The sequence below is a fragment of the Cervus elaphus genome, chromosome X (assembly GCF_910594005.1).
Source record: "Cervus elaphus chromosome X, mCerEla1.1, whole genome shotgun sequence".
In the NCBI taxonomy this organism is placed as follows: domain Eukaryota; kingdom Metazoa; phylum Chordata; class Mammalia; order Artiodactyla; family Cervidae; genus Cervus; species Cervus elaphus.
In genome coordinates this window covers 17,652,186-17,666,322 of record NC_057848.1, presented here as the reverse complement: position 1 = coordinate 17,666,322, position 14,137 = coordinate 17,652,186, and positions in this window count along the sequence as shown.

Genomic DNA, 14,137 nt, shown 5'->3' with positions numbered 1-14,137 from the left:
ATGGTTTTTTTCGAGTTGCGGCGGGAACCTGGGATATATTCTCGAGTTACGACGGGGATGGCCCTTCCACCCACATGTTAGTTCAGCGACGTCAGGACTCCTGCCTAGTTGCGAGGGACAACTCGGGATTCTCCTCGAGGCTTGGCAGGGCAATTGGGACGCCTCTCCAGCTGAGGCGGGAGACCAAGGGTCCCTTTCCACGTGCCACAGGAATCCTGGGATTCCTATCAAGTTTCACGAGGAGTCAGGCATCGTCCCCTTTGGAGGCACTGATCTCCGCGTACCTCTGGAGTTTTCAAAGGATATGAGGCCTCGGGTCGCGAATAGGTGGGGAACTAGGTCTTTCTCTGTGGTCTCCACAGGGGATTCAGACATCCTTTCATCTTGGGAGATGCAAGATGAGCCTGCATTCAAGTCACTGCAGGGATATTCGGCCTTATTTCGAGTCAGGGCATCGCGATTTCCATTCCACTTGAGGCCGCAAACTCAGGGTCCCTCTCACATACATAGAACTGAGAGAAGCCTCCTCTTGCGGTGCTTGTGGTAAGTTGGTATTCCTCTGGAGTCGAAGCCAGGGAATAACCTCTCATCTCGAGTTGATTTTTGGTCCACGGAGTTCTTTCGTGTTGCTACAGTGACCTCAGGATCCCTCTAGCCTTGAAACAGTGTTCTTGGGGTTTCTTTGGAGTGCCATCAAGGAAATCAAGACTCCTTTCATGTGTGATGTGCAACACGGAATTGCACTGCACGCAGTGCAGGGGAATCGGGCCTCATCTCGCGGCGAGGGGGAAGTCTCATGGTTTTTCTCGAGTTGCGGCGGGAACCTGGGGTATATTCTCGAGTTCCGACGGGGATGGCCCTTCCACCCACGTGTTTGTTCAGCGACGTCAGGACTCCTGCCTAGTTGCGAGGGACAACTCGGGATTCTCCTCGAGGCTTGGCAGGGCAATTGGGACGCCTCACCAGCTGAGGCAGGAGACCAAGGGTCCCTTTCCACGTGCCACAGGAATCCTGGGACTCCTATCAAGTTTCACGAGGAGTCAGGCATCGTCTCTTTTGGAGGCACTGATCTCCGCGTACCTCTGGAGTTTTCAAAGGATGTGAGGCCTCCTGTCGCGATGAGGTGGGGAACTAGGTTTTTCTCTGTGGTCTCCACAGGGGATTCAGACATCCTTTCGTCTTGGGAGATGCAAGACGAGCCTGCATTCAAGTCACTGCAGGGATATCCGGCCTTATTTCGAGTCAGGGCATCGCGGTGTCCATTCCACTTAAGGCCACAAACTCAGGGTCCCTCTCACGTAGCTAGAGCTGAGAGAAGCCTCCTCTTGAGGTGCTTGTGGTAAGGTGGTATTCCTCTGGAGTCGAAGCCAGGGACTAACCTCTCATCTCGAGTTGATTTTTGGTCCACGGAGCTCTTTCGTGTAGCTACAGTGACCTCAGGATCCCTGTTGCCTTGAAAGAGTCTTCTTGGGGTTTCTCTGGAGTGCCATCAAGGAAATCAAGGCTCCTTTCATGTGTGATGGGCCACACGGAATTGCTCTGCACGCAGTGCAGGGGAATCAGGCCTCATCTCGCGGCGAGGGGAAAGTCTCATGGTTTTCCTAGAGTTGCGGCGGGAACCTGGGGTATATTCTCGAGTTACGACGGGGATGGCCCTTCCACCCACGTGTTTGTTCAGCGACGTCAGGACTCCTGCCTAGTTGCGAGGGACAACTCGGGATTCTCCTCGAGGGTTGGCAGGGCAATTGGGACGCCTCTCCAGCTGAGGCGGGAGACCAAGGGTCCCTTTCCACGTGCCACAGGAATCCTGGGACTCCTATCAAGGTTCACGAGGAGTCAGGCATCGTCTCCTTTAGAGGCACTGATGTCTGCGGACCTCTGGAGTTTTCAAAGGATGTGAAGCCTCTGGTCGCCATGAAGTGGGGAACTAGGTCTTTCTCTGTGGTCTCCACAGGGGATTCAGACATCCTTTCATCTTGGGAGATGCAAGACGAGCCTGCATTCAAGTCACTGCAGGGATTTCCAGCGTTATTTCCCGTCAGGGCATCGCAGAGTCCATTCCACTTGAGGCCGCAAAATCAGGGTCCCTCTCACATAGCTAGAGCTGAGAGAAGCCTCCTCTTGAGGTGCTTGTGGTAATGTGGTATTCCTCTGGAGTCGAAGCCAGGGACTAACCTCTCATCTCGAGTTGATTCTTGGTCCACGGAGCTCTTTCGTGTTGCTACAGTGACCTCTGGATCCCTCTAGCCTTGAAACAGTGTTCTTGGGGTTTCTCTGGAGTGCCATCAAGGAAATCAAGGCTCCTTTCATGTGTGATGTGCAACACGGAATTGCTCTGCACGCAGTGCAGGGGAATCGGGCCTCATCTCGTGGCGAGGGGAAAGTCTCAAGGTTTTTCTCGAGTTGCGGCGGGAACCTGGGGTATATTCTCGAGTTACGACGGGGATGGCCCTTCCACCCACGTGTTTGTTCAGCGACGGCAGGACTTCTGCCTAGTTGTGAGGGACAACTCGGGATTCTCCTCGAGGCTTGGCAGGGCAATTGGGACGCCTCTCCAGCTGAGGTGGGAGACCAAGGGTCCCTTTCCACGTGCCACAGGAATCCTGGGACTCCTATCAAGTTTCACGAGGAGTCAGGCATCGTCTCCTTTGGAGGCCCTGATATCTGCGTACCTCTGGAGTTATCAAAGGATGCGAGGCCTCCGGTCGCGATGAGGTGGGGAACTAGGTCTTTCTCTGTGGTCTCCACAGGGGATTCAGACATCCTTTCATCTTGGGAGATGCAAGACGAGCCTGCATTCAAGTCACTGCAGGGATATCCGGCCTTATTTCGAGTCAGGGCGTCACGGTGTCCATTCCACTTAAGGCCACAAACTCAGGGACCCTCTCACTTAGCTAGAGCTGAGAGAAGCCTCCTCTTGAGGTGCTTGTGGTAAGGTGGTATTCCTCTGGAGTCGAAGCCAGGGACTAACCTCTCATCTCGGGTTGATTTTTGGTCCACGGAGCTCTTTCGTGTTGCTACAGTGACCTCAGGGTTCCTCTTGCCTTGAAACAGTGTTCTTGGGGTTTCTCTGGAGTGCCATCAAGGAAATCAAGGCTCCTTTCATGTGTGATGTGCAACTCGGAATTGCTCTGCACGCAGTGCAGGGGAATCGGGCCTGATCTCGCGGCGAGGGGGAAGTCTCATGGTTTTTCTCTAGTTCCGGCGGGAAGCTGGCGTATATTCTCGAGTTACGACGGGGATGGCCCTTCCACCCACGTGTTTGTTCAGCGACGTCAGTACTCCTGCCTAGTTGCGAGGGACAACTCGGGATTCTCCTCGAGGGTTGGCAGGGCAATTGGGACGCCTCTCGAGCTGAGGCAGGAGACCAAGGGTCCCTTTCCACGTGCCACAGGAATCCTGGGACTCCTATCAAGGTTCACGAGGAGTCAGGCATCGTCTCCTTTAGAGGCACTGATGTCTGCGGACCTCTGGAGTTTTCAAAGGATGTGAAGCCTCTGGTCGCCATGAAGTGGGGAACTAGGTCTTTCTCTGTGGTCTCCACAGGGGATTCAGACATCCTTTCATCTTGGGAGATGCAAGACGAGCCTGCATTCAAGTCACTGCAGGGATTTCCAGCGTTATTTCCCGTCAGGGCATCGCAGAGTCCATTCCACTTGAGGCCGCAAAATCAGGGTCCCTCTCACATAGCTAGAGCTGAGAGAAGCCTCCTCTTGAGGTGCTTGTGGTAAGGTGGTATTCCTCTGGAGTCGAAGCCAGGGACTAACCTCTCATCTCGAGTGGATTTTTGGTCCACGGAGTTCTTTCGTGTTGCTACAGTAACCTCAGGATCCCTCTAGCCTTGAAGCAGTGTTCTTGGGGTTTCTCTGGAGTGCCATCAAGGAAATCAAGGCTCCTTTCATGTGTGATGTGCAACACGGAATTGCTCTGCACGCAGTGCAGGGGAATCGGGCCTCATCTTGTGGAGAGGGGGAAGTCTCATGGTTTTTCTCGAGTTGCGGCGGGAACCTGGGATATATTCTCGAGTTACAACGGGCATGGCCCTTCCACCCACATGTTTGTTCAGCGACGTCAGGACTCCTGCCTAGTTGCGAGGGACAACTCGGGATTCTCCTCGAGGCTTGGCAGGGCAATTGGGACGCCTCTCCAGCTGAGGCGGGAGACCAAGGGTCCCTTTCCACGTGCCACAGGAATCCTGGGATTCCTATCAAGTTTCACGAGGAGTCAGGCATAGTCCCCTTTGGAGGCACTGATCTCCGCGTACCTCTGGAGTTTTCAAAGGATGTGAGGCCTCGGGTGGCGAATAGGTGGGGAACTAGGTCTTTCTCTGTGGTCTCCACAGGGGATTCAGACATCCTTTCATCTTGGGAGATGCAAGATGAGCCTGCATTCAAGTCACTGCAGGGATATCCGGCCTTATTTCGAGTCAGGGCATCGCGGTTTCCATTCCACTTGAGGCCGCAAACTCAGGGTCCCTCTCACATACATAGAACTGAGAGAAGCCTCCTCTTGCGGTGCTTGTGGTAAGTTGGTATTCCTCTGGAGTCGAAGCCAGGGAATAACCTCTCATCTCGAGTTGATTTTTGGTCCACGGAGTTCTTTCGTGTTGCTACAGTGACCTCAGGATCCCTCTAGCCTTGAAACAGTGTTCTTGGGGTTTCTCTGGAGTGCCATCAAGGAAATCAAGGCTCCTTTCATGTGTGATGTGCAACACGGAATTGCTCTGCACGCAGTGCAGGGGAATCGGGCCTCATCTCGCGGCGAGGGGGAAGTCTCATGGTTTTTCTCGAGTTGCGGCGGGAACCTGGGGTATATTCTCGAGTTCCGACGGGGATGGGCCTTCCACCCACGTGTTTGTTCAGTGACGTCAGGACTCCTGCCTATTTGCGAGGGACAACTCGGGATTCTCCTCGAGGCTTGGCAGGGCAATTGGGACGCCTCTCCAGCTGAGGCAGGAGACCAAGGGTCCCTTTCCACGTGCCACAGGAATCCTGGGACTCCTATCAAGTTTCACGAGGAGTCAGGCATCGTCTCCTTTGGAGGCACTGATCTCCGCATACCTCTGGCGTTTTCAAAGGATGTGAGGCCTCCGGTCGCGATGAGGTGGGGAACTAGGTTTTTCTCTGTGGTCTCCACAGGGGATTCAGACATCCTTTCGTCTTGGGAGATGCAAGACGAGCCTGCATTCAAGTCACTGCAGGGATATCCGGCCTTATTTCGAGTCAGGGCGACACGGTGTCCATTCCACTTGAGGCCACAAACTCAGGGTCCCTCTCACGTAGCTAGAGCTGAGAGAAGCCTCCTCTTGAGGTGCTTGTAGTAAGGTGGTATTCCTCTGGAGTCGAAGCCAGGGACTAACCTCTCATTTCGAGTTGATTTTTGGTCCACGGAGCTCTTTCGTGTTGCTACAGTGACCTCCGGGTGCCTCTAGCCTTGAAACAGTGTTCTTGGGGTTTCTCTGGAGTGCCATCAAGGAAATCAAGGCTCCTTTCATGTGTGATGGGCCACACGGAATTGCTCTGCACGCAGTGCAGGGGAATCGGGCCTAATCTCGCGGCGAGGGGGAAGTCTCATGGTTTTTCTCGAGTTGCGGCGGGAACCTGGGGTATATTCTCGAGGTACGACGGGGATGGCCCTTCCACCCACGTGTTTGTTCAGCGACGGCAGGACTCCTGCCTAGTTGCGAGGGACAACTCGGGATTCTCCTCGAGGGTTGGCAGGGCAATTGGGACGCCTCTCCAGCTGAGGCGGGAGACCAAGGGTCCCTTTCCACGTGCCACAGGAATCCTGGGACTCCTATCAAATTTCACGAGGAGTCAGGCATCGTCTCCTTTGTAGTCACTAATCTCCGCGTACCTCTGGCGTTTTCAAAGGATGTGAGGCCTCCGGTCGCGATGAGGTGGGGAACTAGGTCTTTCTCTGTGGTCTCCACCGGGGATTCAGACATCCTTTCGTCTTGGGAGATGCAAGACGAGCCTGCATTCAAGTCACTGCAGGGATATCCGGCCTTATTTCGAGTCAGGGCATCGGCGTGTCCATTCCACTTGATGCCGCAAACTCAGGGTCCCTCTAACATACCTAGAGCTGAGAGAAGCCTCCTCTTGAGGTGCTTGTGGTAAGGTGGTATTCCTCTGGAGGCGAAGCCAGGGACTAACCTCTCATCTCGAGTTGATTTTTGGTCCACGGAGCTCTTTCGTGGGGCTACAGTGACCTCTGGATCCCTCTAGCCTTGAAACAGTGTTCTTGGGGTTTCTCTGGAGTGCCATCAAGGAAATCAAGGCTCCTTTCATGTGTGATGTGCAACACGGAATTGCTCTGCACGCAGTGCAGGGGAATCGGGCCTCATCTCGCGGCGAGCGGGAAGTCTCATGGTTTTTCTCGAGTTGCGGTGGGAACCTGGGCTATATTATCGAGTTACGATGGGGATGGCCCTTCCACCCACGTGTTTGTTCAGCGACGTCAGGACTCCTGCCTAGTTGCGAGGGACAACTCGGGAATCTCCTCGAGGCTTGGCAGGGCAATTGGGACGCCTCTCCAGCTGAGGCGGGAGACCAAGGGTCCCTTTCCACGTGCCACAGGAATCCTGGGACTCCTATCAAGTTTGACGAGGAGTCAGGCATTGGCTCCTTTGGAGGCACTGATCTCCGCGTACCTCTGGAGTTTTCAAAGGATGTGAGGCCTCCGGTCGCGATGAGGTGGGGAACTAGGTCTTTCTCTGTGGTGTCCACAAGGGATTCAGACATCCTTTCGCCTTGGGAGATGCAAGACGAGCCTGCATTCAAGTCACTGCAGGGATATCCGGCCTTATTTCGAGTCAGGGCATCGTGGTGTCTATTCAACTGGAGGCTGCATACTCAGGGTCCCTCTCACATACCTAGAGCTGAGAGAAGCCTCCTCTTGAGGTGCTTGTGGTAAGGTGGTATTCCTCTGGAGTCGAAGCCAGGGACTAACCTCTCATCTCGAGTTGATATTTGGTCCACGGAGCTCTTTCGTGTTGCTACAGTGACCTCAGGATCGCTCTAGCCTTGAAGCAGTGTTCTTGGGGTTTCTCTGGAGTGCCATCATGAAAATCAAGGCTCCTTTCATGTGTGATGTGCAACACGGAATTGCTCTGCACGCAGTGCAGGGGAATCGGGCCTCATATCGCGGCGAGGGGAAAGTCTCATGGTTTTTCTCGAGTTGCGGCGGGAACCTGGGGTATATTCTCGAGTTACGACGGGGATGGCCCTTCCACCCACGTGTTTGTTCAGCGACGTCAGGACTCCTGCCTAGTTGCGAGGGACAACTCGGGATTCTCCTCGAGGCTTGGCAGGGCAATTGGGATGCCTCTCCAGCTGAGGCGGGAGACTGAGGGTCCCTTTCCACCTGCCACAGGAATCCTGGGACTCCTATCAAGTATCACGAGGAGTCAGGCATCCTCTCCTTTGGCGGCACTGATCTCCGCGTACCTCTGGAGTTTTCAAAGGATGTGAGGCCTCCGGTCGCGATGAGGTGGGGAATTAGGTGTTTCTCTGTGGTCTCCACAGGGGATTCAGACATCCTTTCATCTTGGGAGATGCAAGACGAGCCTGCATTCAAGTCACTACAGGGATTTCCGGCGTTATTTCCCGTCAGGGCATCGCAGAGTCCATTCCACTTGAGGCCGCAAAATCAGGGTCCCTCTCACATAGCTAGAGCTGAGAGAAGCCTCCTCTTGAGGTGCTTGTGGTAAGGTGGTATTCCTATGGAGTCGAAGCCAGGGACTAACCTCTCATCTCGAGTGGATTTTTGGTTCACGGAGTTCTTTCGTCTTGCTACAGTGACCTCAGGATCCCTCTAGCCTTGAAGCAGTGTTCTTGGGGTTTCTCTGGAGTGCCATCAAGGAAATCAAGGCTCCTTTCATGTGTGATGTGCAACACGGAATTGCTCTGTACGCAGTGCAGGGGAATCGGGTCTCATCTTGCGGCGAGGGGGAAGTCTCATGGTTTTTCTCGAGTTGCGGCGGGAACCTGGGGTATATTCTCGAGTTACGACGGGGATGGCCCTTCCACCCACGTGTTTGTTCAGCGACGTCAGGACTCCTGCCTAGTTGCGAGGGACAACTCGGGATTCTCCTCGAGGCTTGGCAGGGCAATTGGGACGCCTCTCCAGCTGAGGCGGGAGACCAAGGGTCCCTTTCCACGTGCCACAGGAATCCTGGGACTCCTATCAATTTTCAAGAGGAGTAAGGCATCGTCTTCTTTGGAGGCACTGATCTCCGCGTACCTCTGGAGCTTTCAAAGGACGTGAGGCCTCCGGTCGCGATGAGGTGGGGAACTAGGTCTTTCTCTTTGGTCTGCACAGGGGATTCAGACATCCTTTCGTCTTGGAAGATGCAAGACGAGCCTGCATTCAAGTCACTGCAGGGATATCCGGCCTTATTTCTGTTCAGGGCATCACAGTGTCCATTCCACTTGAGGCCGCAAACTCAGGGTCCCTCTCACATAGCTAGAGCTGAGAGAAGCCTCCTCTTGAGGTGCTTGTGGTAAGGTGGTATTCCTCTGGAGTCGAAGCCAGGGACTAACCTCTCATCTCGAGTTGATGCTTGGTCCACGGAGCTCTTTCGTGTTGCTACAGTGACCTCAGGATCCCTCTAGCCTTGAAACAGTGTTCTTGGGGTTTCTCTGGAGTGCCATCAAGGAAATCAAGGCTCCTTTCATGTGTGATGTGCAACACGGAATTGCTCTGCACGCAGTGCAGGGGAATCGGGCCTCATCTCGCGGCGAGGGGGAAGTCTCATGGTTTTTCTCGAGTTGCGGCGGGAACCTGGTGTATATTCTCGAGTTACAACGGGAATGAATCTTCCACCCACGTGTTTGTTCAGCGACGGCAGGACTCCTGCCTAGTTGCGAGGGACAACTCGGGATTCTCCTCGAGGGTTGGCAGGGCAATTGGGACGCCTCTCCAGCTGAGGCGGGAGACCAAGGGTCCCTTTCCACGTGCCACAGGAATCCTGGGACTCCTATCAAGTTTCACGAGGAGTCAGGCATCCTCTCCTTTGGAGGCCCTGATCTCCGCGTACCTCTGGAGTTTTCAAAGGATGTGAGGCCTCCGGTCGCGATGAGGTGGGAAACTAGGTCTTTCTCTGTGGTCTCCACAGGGGATTCAGACATCCTTTCGCCTTGGGAGATGCAAGACGAGCCTGCATTCAACTCACTGCAGGGATATCTGGCCTTATTTCGAGTCAGGGCATCGTGGTGTCTATTCAACTGGAGGCTGCATACTCAGGGTCCCTCTCACATACCTAGAGCTGAGAGAAGCCTCCTCTTGAGGTGCTTGTGGTAAGGTGGTATTCCTCTGGAGTCGAAGCCAGGAACTAACCTCTCATCTCGAGTTGATTTTTGGTCCACGGAGCTCTTTCGTGTTGCTACAGTGACCTCAGGATCGCTCTAGCCTTGAAGCAGTGTTCTTGGGGTTTCTCTGGAGTGCCATCAAGAAAATCAAGGCTCCTTTCATGTGTGATGTGCAACACGGAATTGCTCTGCATGCAGTGCTGGGGAATCGGGCCTCATATCGCGGCGAGGGGGAAGTCTCATGGTTTTTCTCGAGTTGCGGCGGGAACCTGGGGTATATTCTCGAGTTACGACGGGGATGGCCCTTCCACCCACGTGTTTGTTCAGCGACGTCAGAACTCCTGCCTAGTTGCGAGGGACAGCTCGGGATTCTCCTCGAGGCTTGGCAGGGCAATTGGGATGCCTCTCCAGCTGAGGCGGGAGACTAAGGGTCCCTTTCCACCTGCCACAGGAATCCTGGGACTCCTATCAAGTATCACGAGGAGTCAGGCATCCTCTCCTTTGGCGGCACTGATCTCCGCGTACCTCTGGAGTTTTCAAAGGATGTGAGGCCTCCGGTCGCGATGAGGTGGGGAACTAGGTCTTTCTCTGTGGTCTCCACAGGGGATTCAGACATCCTTTCGTCTTGGGAGATGCAAGACGAGCCTGCATTCAAGTCACTGCAGGGATATCCGGCCTTATTTCGAGTCAGGGCATCGCGGTGTCCATTCCACTTGAGGCCGCAAACTCAGGGTCCCTCTCACATACCTAGAGCTGAGAGAAGCCTCCTCTTGAGGTGCTTGTGGTAATGTGGTATTCCTCTGGAGTCGAAGCCAGGGACTAACCTCTCATCTCGAGTTGATTCTTGGTCCACGGAGCTCTTTCGTGTTGCTACAGTGACCTCAGGATCCCTCTAGCCTTGAAACAGTGTTCTTGGGGTTTCTCTGGAGTGCGATCAAGGAAATCAAGGCTCCTTTCATGTGTGATGTGCAAAACGGAATTGCTCTGCACGCAGTGCAGGGGAATCGGGCCTCATCTCGTGGCGAGGGGAAAGTCTCATGGTTTTTCTCGAGTTGCGGCGGGAACCTGGGGTATATTCTCGAGTTACGACGGGGATGGCCCTTCCACCCACGTGTTTGTTCAGCGATGGCAGGACTTCTGCCTAGTTGTGAGGGACAACTCGGGATTCTCCTCGAGGCTTGGCAGGGCAATTGGGACGCCTCTCCAGCTGAGGCGGGAGACCAAGGGTCCCTTTCCACGTGCCACAGGAATCCTGGGACTCCTATCAAGGTTCACGAGGAGTCAGGCATCGTCTCCTTTGGAGGCACTGATCTCCGCGTACCTCTGGAGTTTTCAAAGGATGTGAGGCCTCCAGTCGCCATGAGGTGGGGAACTAGGTCTTTCTCTGTGGTCTCCACAGGGGATTCAGACATCCTTTCATCTTGGGAGATGCAAGACGAGCCTGCATTCAAGTCACTACAGGGATTTCCACCGTTATTTCCCGTCAGGGCATCGCAGAGTCCATTCCACTTGAGGCCGCAAAATCAGGGTCCCTCTCACATAGCTAGAGCTGAGAGAAGCCTCCTCTTGAGGTGCTTGTGGTAAAGTGGTATTCCTCTGGAGTCGAAGCCAGGGACTAACCTCTCATCTCGAGTGGATTTTTGGTTCACGGAGTTCTTTCGTCTTGCTACAGTAACGTCAGGATCCTTCTAGCCTTGAAGCAGTGTTCTTGGGGTTTCTCTGGAGTGCCATCAAGGAAATCAAGGCTCCTTTCCTGTGTGATGTGCAACACGGCATTACTCTGCACGCAGTGCAGGGGAATCGGGTCTCATCTTGCGGCGAGGGGGAAGTCTCATGGTTTTTCTCGAGTTGCGGCGGGAACCTGGGGTATATTCTCGAGTTACGACGGGGATGGCCCTTCCACCCACGTGTTTGTTCAGCCACGTCAGGACTCCTGCCTAGTTGCGAGGAACAACTCGGGATTCTCCTCGAGGCTTGGCAGGGCAATTGGGACGCCTCTCCAGCTGAGGCGGGAGACCAAGGGTCCCTTTCCACGTGCCACAGGAATCCTGGAACTCCTATCAAGTTTCACGAGGAGTAAGGCATCGTCTTCTTTGGAGGCACTGATCTCCACGTACCTCTGGAGCTTTCAAAGGATGTGAGGCCTCCGGTCGCGATGAGGTGGGGAACTAGGTCTTTCTCTGTGGTCTCCACAGGGGATTCAGACATCCTTTCGTCTTGGGAGATGCAAGACGAGCCTGCATTCAAGTCACTGCAGGTATATCCGGCCTTATTTCTGTTCAGGGCATCACAGTGTCCATTCCACTTGAGGCCGCAAACTCTGGGTCCCTCTCACATACCTAGAGCTGAGAGAAGCCTCCTCTTGAGGTGCTTGTGGTAAGGTGGTATTCCTCTGGAGTCGAAGCCAGGGACTAACCTCTCCTCTCGAGTTGATTCTTGGTCCACGGAGCTCTTTCATGTTGCTACAGTGACCTCAGGATCCCTCTAGCCTTGAAACAGTGTTCTTGGGGTTTCTCTGGAGTGCCATCAAGGAAATCAAGGCTCCTTTCATGTGTGATGTGCAACACGGAATTGCTCTGCACGCAGTGCAGGGGAATCGGGCCTCATCTCGCGGCGAGGGGGAAGTCTCATGGTTTTTCTCGAGTTGCGGTGGGAACCTGGTGTATATTCTCGAGTTACAACGGGAATGGACCTTCCACCCACGTGTTTGTTCAGCGACGTCAGGACTCCTTCCTAGTTGCGAGGGACAACTCGGGATTCTCCTCGAGGGTTGGCAGGGCAATTGGGACGCCTCTCCAGCTGAGGCGGGAGACCAAGGGTCCCTTTCCACGTGCCACAGTAATCCTGGGACTCCTATCAAGTTTCACGAGGAGTCAGGCATCGTCTCTTTTGGAGGCACTAATCTCCGCGTACCTCTGGCGTTTTCAAAGGATTGAGGCCTCCGGTCGCGATGAGGTGGGGAACTAGGTCTTTCTCTGTGGTCTCCACAGGGGATTCAGACATCCTTTCGTCTTGGGAGATGCAAGACGAGCCTGCATTCAAGTCACTGCAGGGATATCCGGCCTTATTTCGAGTCAGGGCATCGGCGTGTCCATTCCACTTGATGCCGCAAACTCAGGGTCCCTCTCACATACCTAGAGCTGAGAGAAGCCTCTACTTGAGGTGCTTGTGGTAAGGTGGTATTCCTCTGGAGTCGAAGCCAGGGACTAACCTCTCATCTCGAGTGGATTTTTGGTCCGCGGAGCTCTTTCGCGTTGCTACAGTGACCTCAGTGTGCCTCTAGACTTGAAACAGTGTTCTTGGTGTTTCTCTGGAGTGCCATCAAGGAAATCAAGGCTCCTTTCAAGTGTGATGTGCAACTCGGAATTGATCTGCACGCAGTGCAGGGGAATCGGGCCTCATCTCGCGGCGAGGGGGAAGTCTCATGGTTTTTCTCGAGTTGCGGCGGGAACCTGGGGTATATTCTCGAGTTACGACGGGGATGGCCCTTCCACACACGTGTTTGTTCAGCGACGTCAGGACTCCTGCCTAGTTGCGAGGGACAACTCGGGATTCTCCTCGAAGCTTGGCAGGGCAATTGGGACGCCTCTCCAGCTGAGGCGGGAGACCAAGGGTCCCTTTCCATGTGCCACAGAAATCCTGGGACTCCTATCAAGTTTCACGAGGAGTCAGGCATCGTCTCCTTTGGAGGCACTGATCTCCGCGTACCTCTGGAGTTTTCAAAGGATGTGAGGCCTCGGGTCGCCATGAGGTGGGGAACTAGGTCTTTCTCTGTGGTCTCCACAGGGGATTCAGACATCCTTTCGTCTTCGGAGATGCAAGACGAGCCTGCATTCAAGTCACTGCAGGGGTATCCAGCATTGTTTCGAGTCAGGGCATCGCGGTGTCCATTCCACTTGTGGCCACAAACTCAGGGTCCCTCTCACATACCTAGAGCTGAGAGAAGCCTCCTCTTGAGGTGCTTGTGGTAAGGTGGTATTCCTCTGGAGTCGAAGCCAGGGACTAACCTCTCATCTCGAGTTGATTTTTGGTCCACGGAGCTCTTTCGTGTTGCTACAGTGACCTCAGGATCCCTCTAGCCTTGAAACAGTGTTCTTGGGGTTTCTCTGAAGTGCCATCAAGGAAATCAAGGCTCCTTTCATGTGTAATGTGCAACACGGAATTGCTCTGCACGCAGTGCAGGGGAATCAGGCCTCATCTCGCGGCGAGGGGGAAGTCTGATGGTTTTTCTCGAGTTGCGGCGGGAACCTGGGGTATATTCTCGAGTTACGACGGGGATGGCCCTTCCACACACGTGTTTGTTCAGCGACGGCAGGACCCCTGCTTAGTTGCGAGGGACAACTCGGGATTCTCCTCGAGGCTTGGCAGGGCAATTGGGACGCCTCTCCAGCTGAGGCGGGAGACCAAGGGTCCCTTTCCACGTGCCACAGTAATCCTGGGACTCCTATCAAGTTTCACGAGTAGTCAGGCATCGTCTCCTTTGGAGGCACTGATCTCCGCGTACCTCTGGAGTTTTCAAAGGATGTGAGGCCTCCGGTCGCCATGAGGTGGGGAACTAGGTCTATCTCTGTGGTCTCCACAGGGGATTCAGACATCCTTTCATCTTGGGAGATGCAAGACGAGCCTGCATTCAAGTCACTGCAGGGATTTCCGGCGTTATTTCCCGTCAGGGCATCGCAGAGTCCATTCCACTATAGGCCGCAAAATCAGGGTCCCTCTCACATAGCTAGAGCTGAGAGAAGCCTCCTCTTGAGGTGCTTGTGGTAAGGTGGTATTCCTCTGGAGTCGAAGCCAGGGACTAACCTCTCATCTCGAGTTGATTTTTG